The sequence below is a fragment of the Gossypium hirsutum genome, chromosome A09 (genome assembly GCF_007990345.1).
Source record: "Gossypium hirsutum isolate 1008001.06 chromosome A09, Gossypium_hirsutum_v2.1, whole genome shotgun sequence".
Lineage (NCBI taxonomy): Eukaryota > Viridiplantae > Streptophyta > Magnoliopsida > Malvales > Malvaceae > Gossypium > Gossypium hirsutum.
The window spans coordinates 59,090,292-59,099,307 of record NC_053432.1 but is presented as its reverse complement, the minus strand read 5'-3'; the positions used below and the strand labels follow the sequence as shown (position 1 = coordinate 59,099,307).

At 34.2% G+C, this 9,016-nt stretch overlaps 1 non-coding gene across 1 annotated transcript; it reads right to left on the bottom strand.

The window, feature by feature from the left end:
• Window positions 1–8,487: 8,487 nt before the first annotated feature.
• On the bottom strand, window positions 8,488–8,594 carry LOC121207302 (small nucleolar RNA R71). The gene has a single exon (XR_005902392.1). It is a non-coding gene; the product is annotated as a small nucleolar RNA R71 (small nucleolar RNA).
• Window positions 8,595–9,016: the final 422 nt, after the last annotated feature.

The window sequence follows — 9,016 nt, the reverse complement described above, 5'->3', positions numbered from 1 at the left end:
ATGATTAGTTGTGCACTTTAGTGACAGAATGGGCCTGCTGGTCTAGTGGATAAGTGGAGTGTTAGTGTACCTTGAGGTTCTGGGTTCAAGTCTTGGGGTACGCGTTTTAGAAAACCTTTTTATTTTTGATTCATTCCTTTTTAGTTAATAATCATAAGTAATTATAATTATTAAATTTTGTGTTAAGAAATTAGATTATTGTGATTCTTTTTATTTTTATTTCTATTTTGGTTATTTTTGGACATTTTTCTCTACTCTTCTCTTATCCCTCTTCCTTTCTTTTTGGGGAATCTTCGGTTTTAACTTGGGGTTTCAGGATTTTCACTCCTCTACCTCCATTTCTTATCACAATAAATAGGTGTGGGATTCGAAACTGATCTTCTACTTTATGTTTTTATTTCCATTACTAATTCAATTGATTGTATCTTGATTCGCGAGTCCCTTTCCCTATGATTTTTTTATTTAATTAATCCTTTGTTTCTGAGCCTTTAGATGATAAAAGTGCTGAGAAATCACTCTTTTTTGATAGGTTGAGGTTTTGGGATCGTTTCAGAGGCGAAAATAGCAAAAACGAGGCTGACTCATGGTGGTTTTGTGGCCTCCTCGACGACCACACGGCAGTGTGGCCGATTTGGGGATTTTTGTCGAAAACCACACGGGCGTGTCTCATAGGCACATAGGCATGTGGGTTCGTTAATTAGAGATTCTAAGTTTTGGGGTCACAGGCCTGGCCACATGGCTGTGTGACTGATTTGGAGATTTTAAGGCTCTCACACGGGCGTATGTTTCGGGACACATGGCCGTGTAACTGATTTGGGGCCTAGAGATTCCACATGGGCATGTGTTATGGGACACAAGGCCATGTCTAATTGCCACACGAGCGTGTCATACCTTTACACGGCCGTGTCTACTCTACTTCTGAAATTAGTGGATTTGGACAGTGAGTTACACAGCCTACTACCACGGTCGTGTCTCTACACCACACGAGCATGTGCCTATGTCACACGGCCGTGTGCTACTCCTTACACGAGCATTTGGAACCCCTCACGGCCTGGATTGCTCCACACAGTTGGAGTAGACGGGCGTGTGGCCCTAACTCGCCAAATACTACATTTACGTCAACTTGATCTGAAATGTAAATCGATTTGTTCCAACCTCTTGACTAAGATTAGTTAGGGTTATTACGACTCTGTTCTGACCTCGATTTATGTACTTTTTGTGATTGAAGTGTGACATGTTAGGTATCGAATCTGAGTGCACAAGTCTGCATGTTTCTGTAACTGATTGACTGATTGCAAGCGATTGTTTCTGAATGTCTTTCGGAGATTGTATTCTGAATTGGTGCATCGGCATTCATACATTTGCATACATTCATCTGCATAAACCTTTTTGGGTGAGATTTTGAAGAGAATGGAGATTTACGATTTGGCAGTTTAACTGCATTCTATAGTCTCAATTCCCAGAGGGTCGTGGATGATTCGACTGTACTGTACAGCAGATACATCAGTATCACTGCGTATTGTTATTATCTGATCTAGTAGTTTTACTACAACCCATCAGTATAGCAATTTACCGCATTGCACTGTACCGCATGTACATTAGCTACGCCACGTACCTTTATCTGATCTGGCAGAACATACTACACGACTGTACTGCAGTTCACCGCATTGCATGGTACAGCTTATACGCTAGCTTTGCTATGTAATATATGTGACTAGCAGTCTATCTGCGTTCTGATAGCCCTAATTCCCAGAGGGTTGAGAGCGGTCCTAATTCCTTGAAGGTCGTGGACAATATAGATGATCATTACTACTGGGAAAACCAGGATGACATCGTATGGATGGGTGATTATATCCCCATAGGGCGTATAAGGTTGGATGGGCTTTTCGAGGTCCTAATTGGAGTGTAGGGATGGGTGGGTCGATTATATCCCCACATGAGCTGTAAGGTTGGATGGAGATGGTGTGTTGGTTGGATGGGTAGGTTGTTTCATAACTCATTCACACTCATATGCATCTGACTGAATTTGTTTGATTGAATGTTACTGTTATTGTGTGACTGCAATGTCTAGTTGATCTAATTGACTGAACTCATGTGTGATAGAGTGTATTTAACTTTTCTCTTGAAAGGCACACGTGCCTGATAGTAACCTTTGTATTTGACTGTTACTGTACTAAGTTAGGCTTAAGCCCCAAACTGAGACTGATATCGACTCTGAAAAGGGCGTAAGCCCTGATAGTGACTGTTGAGAACTACCGTTACTGTGTTTGACAAAGCCATATGACTGTAAAGTTACATATGGTCTGCATTGGATTTAGTTGGTTTATAAGTATGTTTCATTTTCGAACTGCTTCTAGTTTTATGGTTTTTCTCACTATTGAATATCTGTTTGATCTCACTCTGAGTTCGAGTAGCGCACCTCTTCTTCTGTTTCTCCTTTTAGGTACAGTTCTGGATTCTGACACTGGACTCAGAAAGCGGAGGTCTCGGACAATCTTGGTGGATAAACTATGGTTTTATTTTTAAATTTTAGTTTTATTCATTATTCGCTTAAAGTTTAAACTGTAAGGATTTATAGTGCTGTGGTACAATTTTGAGTTGTGTTTATATTCGTATAATTTGAACTGGTTTTACATTGAACTTTATTTTAGGATTTGTACTGATTTGTTAATAAATGTTTTAAATGATTTGGTTTGATAAGATAAACTGTTTTGCAAATTTTTCTTTCTTACGATCACTTTTTTGATCAATGTAGCACTTCGAATATGATTTACACTTCTAGGCCGGGTAAGGGGTGTTACAAAATCTCTAACTTAGGTCACATAGCCAAGCCACACACCTGTGTGCTAGGCCGTGTGAACATGATGATTTGCATTAAATAAGTGCAGAGGTCACACGGCCAAGCCACACACCCGTGTGCCAGGCCTTGGGATCAATTCTTAGCATTCTGTTTTGGAATTTTTAAAGATGCAGGGAACATACGGCCAAGTTACACGCCCATGTGCTAGGTTGTGTGTCACACACGGCTGAGACATACACTCATGTCTCTACCCGTGTGGACAAAATAAGGTCATTCCGAAGCCTTATTTCTCACCCAAATTTGTCTTAAACTGGCATCAATAATTTACATATTTACAAACCATATCAAAACATTCAAACAATCCATGACATATTACCCATTCAACCAATGTGCCTTTAGGCACCTCAAATGATAATTTATTTCCATGTCTGCTTAATACTCATATGTATATTCAAAACCCATTTTATTTTCAATTATTCACCCACACACTTACCCAATTTATGAAACCACATACATATATATACATCAAAATGTACCGAACACTAGCCATTTAAATGGCTAATGTCAACAAAACATTTATTTGCCAACATTGGCCAATTAACTTATACATGCCATTATAACCAAAATTAGTTATATATATGTATATAGCGAAATGGGCCAATGGATAGTGTGATGTAACTCCGACCAGCTTCCAACCTTTACGAGCTTTAGAGTACTATAAGACAGAGAAAATAAAACAGAGTAAGCATTTTATACTTAGTAAGTTCGTATAATGGGTAATTAACTTACCATTCATTTTCATTTAAGATAAACATATAAAGCATACTCAAGCAATTTGGCCAAAAACCCTAATATATATCCTCATCAACATTGTTAGATATGTATTTCATAAAACATCAAGAAACATGTTTGAGCTCAACAATAAACAAATTTCTATATACTTATACTTTTCACATCACATGTCCATATATCATAAATAAAAATATATCCTTGTATTTCAAGTATTTCTCATAGTAATTCATCTTGAATTCATATTATCTCATATCAAAACTTTGCCCATTGAATCATTTCAAATATTGATGGATACACGAGTACTACACACAAAGTGTACAAATCTGTAATCCGTCAATTAACATTCGGGAATGCTCATGTGAGCATATAAACGGGAAGCTCATGTGATCCATGTAACAAGAAGCTCCGGAAAGCCATTAATGGGAAGCTCATGAGAGCCAATATCGGGAAGCTCCGAAAAGCCAGTTAATCGAGAAGCTTATAAAAGAGTCTTTAATAGAGAAGCTCTGAAGAGCCACATAACGGGATGCTCATAAGAGCTGTGGTTTGTTCACAACACATGCAAGATCACAACCAATCGAGATGCTCCGAAGAGCTATTAACGGGAAGCTCGCAAGAACCATATAATAGGAAGCTCGTGAAAGTAAAATATCGAGATGCTCATGAGAGCTAATAATGGGACGCTTTTTCGAGCTATAGTGTGTCCACAACACATATAGGACTACAACCAATTCGAGAACCCTGTATCTATTGAATTTCAATAAATGAAACGAGACTTAATATTTGTCGGTTTTCATCAAATATGTGATCAATTTCATATATATGACATTTATACAATTCGAATATACAACATTCAATTCTAACATATAAATATACACAATTTAGTTACACGAACTTACCTTGACAAGTGTTCGGATATTTGTAATATACTAATCCGATACATTCTCTTTTCCTTGTTCTAACTCCGTATTTGGTCTATCCAAATCTATATGAATGAATTTAACATCAATTCATATTCAATTCAATTCAATTCACACCTTTGAAAAATTACCATTTTGCCCCTATACTTTTATTTAATTATGATTTCGTCCCTAGGCTCAAAAAATGATATTCATGCAATTTAATCCTTATTCCAAGCCTAGCCAATTTTTACATATAACAATAGTAGCTCATGTATTTCATAAAATTCAGAATTTTTCCATGAATTTTACATCTTTTCAATTTATTCCCTAAATCATAATTTCATTAAAATTCCCTTTACAAAAGTTGTTTATCTATCAACAACCTTTCATTTTCTACCATAAAACTTCATAATTCATGCAAACTCATCCAAGGAAAAACCTTAGTACTTTGATAAATTTACAAATTAATCCTCGAGATAGCTAGATTAAGCTATTACGACCTCAAAAACATAAAAATTATTAAAAATGGGACTTGAATACTCACCTAATTGAACCAAATAAGCTTGCTACCTTCAAGCTCTTCTAACTATGGTTTCCATGTAAAATAATTTGAGAAAGATGATAATATGATGATATTTTGTTTATTTTATTACTTAACATCTTTAATTATTTTTACTTTCCAATTTAATCCTTTTCTTTATCAAAATTTCCTTTGATGACTAATCATACTTATCTACTAACTCCTCTTAATGGTCTATTTTCCATATAAGGATCTCAAATTTTGAATTTCATAGCTATTTGACCCCTTTAGATACTAGAATTCAACTTTTTCACTTTATGCAATTTGGTCCTTTCTATTTAATTAGACATGTAATTGGTAAAAATTTCCTAAAAAAATTTTCATACGATATTTCTATCATAATGCAGATCAAAAAATAATATTAAAATAATTTTTCTTATGGACTCGGATTTGTGGTCCCGAAACCACTATTCCGATTTCACTGAAAATGGGCTGTTACAAAATTTATCATTAAGCCTATTTTTAAAAGCACAAGTTTGACGAGAATACATTTTATTTTCTATCATATTATTAAATTCAAATTTAATCTTAATTATAATATTTTATTAAGAATTTTTAGTTAAAACAATTATAATTTAATAGAAATTATGATAATTATGCATTTAAAAACAAGTGGAATTTAAATTACAATTATTAATTTAAAAATTTGTGCTAAATTTAAATAGAGTTATTACTTGAATAGAACTCTAATCATAAAATATAGGGAAAATGTTGTGATAATTACAATTACAAGTATAATTATAATTTACCGGTTACTTTTTTTTAAAAAATAAACAAAAGTTGCGTTAATTTTATTGATGTAAAATAAAGTTATTATTTGAATAAAATTCTAACCATATTAATTATCACTTAGTTAATTTTATGGTTAATTATGTGTTTTTGTCTTATAGATTTTAATACCTTTTTTTATATATATTGTTGGTATGTGGGGATAAAAATAAATTTATAAGGAGCTAACGAAGGCTTCAATGCGTATATCGATATCATTTTCTTTAAGATTTTATTCGTCCCCCTACCTATGTTTTGGTATACTAAAGAGTAACTGACAAATGAACCTCGAGGATACAATGAAGCCTAATGACTGCCTGCGTTTTGCACTAATGAAAACAAATCCACTATGCATTGAGTGAAACATAGCAAGAATATCAATTCCTATAAAAAAAACTTCTGCAATAATTCTCTATTGAATAATCTAATAATAATAGAAGATAAAGGAGGATCAAAAGAAACTAAAGTTTCTATGTTTTTCTGCGTGTCACACAAATGAAATTTCACTCCTATTTATAAGATGTCTCATGTCTCTTCATAGAGATATAACTATCCAAATGAATAGTCACATTTTTTAGAAATAAACATCATTAGATATTCACTTGAATAATTATGTCTCTTTGTTAATAATCAAACAACATTACTTTCAATAATAAGAGACATAACTGATAAACCTTAAAAGTAACATGTTTTAATCCCATGCTTGGCATGTTTTTAGATGATGTATTATATGAATTAGTGAATTTGATGTTCCTAATCCTTTAAATTTATGTTTCTATACTTAGGTGAGCATAGGGGAGTGAAAGGAGAGAAAAACAGGCCAAAATTGGAAAAAACGAGTTGTTTTCAGGAACCATACAGCCTGGGCATTTTCACACGGTCTGGGCACACGCCTATGTGCCAGCTCATGCTGCTTTCGAACCCTGTTTCTCTTTTACGCAGAAAAACCTAATTTTTAAGGTTTCTAAGCATTCTAAAGTTTATAAATACATGTTAGAAGAGGACAAAAAGGACCACACAGAGTAGAACGAAGAAATTATTCGAAGAACTCTGCCGGAATCAACTCAAAAGCAAATCTCCTTCAAGATCGAAGATTTCCATTCAAATTTCCTTCGAAGTTTTATTGGGTTTCTTACATCTTGTTGTTATTCTAATTTTGAGCTGTTTCCCTCCCAGATGATAAACTAAATTCCCTAGATACCTAGGGAAGATGAAACCTATGATAGATCGTATTATTTAATTTCTGATTTACATGATAAAAACTTGATTTCTTGTTCTCAATTATGTGTACTTATTTCTATTTTTAATATTTTCAGGATATTAATTCAAGTGTGATGTGCTTATTTCATTAAAGCAAAAGTCCCTATTTAAGAGTAGATAAAGCATAATTGAGTGGAGTTGCATGCAATCCTAGAAATAAAACGACATAAATCTACCGAATTAGAGTCAAATCTAATAAAAGAATTCATAGATCGAGTTAATTTGACAATAGGGGTTTTAATTAGAAATATATTTCAATTAATCAACCTAGTGTCAGTTGTTCTTACTCTCGAAAAAGATATTAACATAATTTAGGGATTTCTACGGATCAATGCACAAGTGAATAAATCACTTAAATTAGATTAGAATAATAGGTGAAGTCTAGGTGGATTCTTTGCTAGGTATTGTTTTTCTCTTTGGTTATGTTCGAGTATTTTCTCGTTCCATTCTCTGTCGTGTTCTTAGTAATTAGTTTAGTTAATTATAGATTAAAAATCAATCTCATCAATTTATCGGCTAGATAATAAAAAGATAGTAACTGCTAGCACTTTTAGTCCTCGTGGATACAATATTCCGACTCACGATGGATATACTACTATTCGATAGGTGCGCTTGCCTTTGTCATGATTTTAGTTAGTTTAATGAGTCATCAAGTTTTTGACGCTGTTGCTGGGGACTAAAATATTAGGAAAACTTAATTTTTATTAATTTAGCCATTTTTTATTTTATTTCACTTTATTTTTGTTTTAGTTTAATTTTTTTTTTCTATTTTTTCTTTATTTTCTTTTGGTAGGTTCTTTTAGCATATGACTAGAAGAAACCCGTTAGGACCTTTAGTATTCGATAGTGAGATTGAAAGCACAGCTCGCAGAAACCGTATAGAAGTAAGGCAGAATTGGCAGAATATAGTGGAAGAGCAAGAGGAGATCATTAATATTACTGAGGAGATGGCTGAAAATCAGAACAATCAGCTACCTCCTGTGGTTGCTGCATATCCTGTAAATCTGAATCTTGCTCCTCATATTATATACGATTATGCCAAGCCAACTCTAACTGGGGCTGAATCGAGTATTGTGAGACCTGCTATTGCTGCGAATAACTTTGAACTAAAGCCGAACACCATTCAAATGATTCAACAATTTGTTCAGTTCGATGGTTTGCAAGATGAAGATCTAAATACTCATTTGGCCAACTTTCTAGAATTCTAAGACACTTTCAAGATTAATGGCGTTTCTGAGGATGCCATTCACCTACGGTTGTTTCCCTTCTCATTAAGAAATAAGGCTAAACAATGGTTGAACTCCCAAACACAAGGTCCTATCACTACATGGGATCGAATGACCGACAAGTTCTTATTGAAGTATTTTCCACCAGCTAAGACAACTAAGTTAAGGAATGATATCTCTTCCTTTGTGCAAATGGATTTAGAGACCCTATATGATGCATGGAAGAGGTATAAGGATTTATTGAAAATGTGCCCTCACCATAGGCTACCTCTATGGCTACAGGTTCAAACCTTCTACAACAATTTGAATCCCTCAACTAGGCAATTGATTGATGCAGCCGCTGGTGGGACTCTAAATTATAAAATACCTGAAGCGGCTTATGAGTTTATAGAGGAAATGTCACTAAATAATTATCAATGGCAAGTCATGAGAACGAAGTCGATGAAAGTATCTAGTGTTTTTAATGTAGATGCGGTCACCATGCTATCAAACCAGGTAGAACTTTTAAGTAAGAAAATTGATGGTTTATATGGTTCTACGCAGGTACATTGAGTGATGTAGTGCGACACGAATGGAGGAAGGATGAACAATCCAGATTGTCTATCCTATAGCCCTAGCATAGAGAACGAACAAATCAACTATATGGGTAATAATTCTAGACCTCAAAATAATCCCTATAGTAACACTT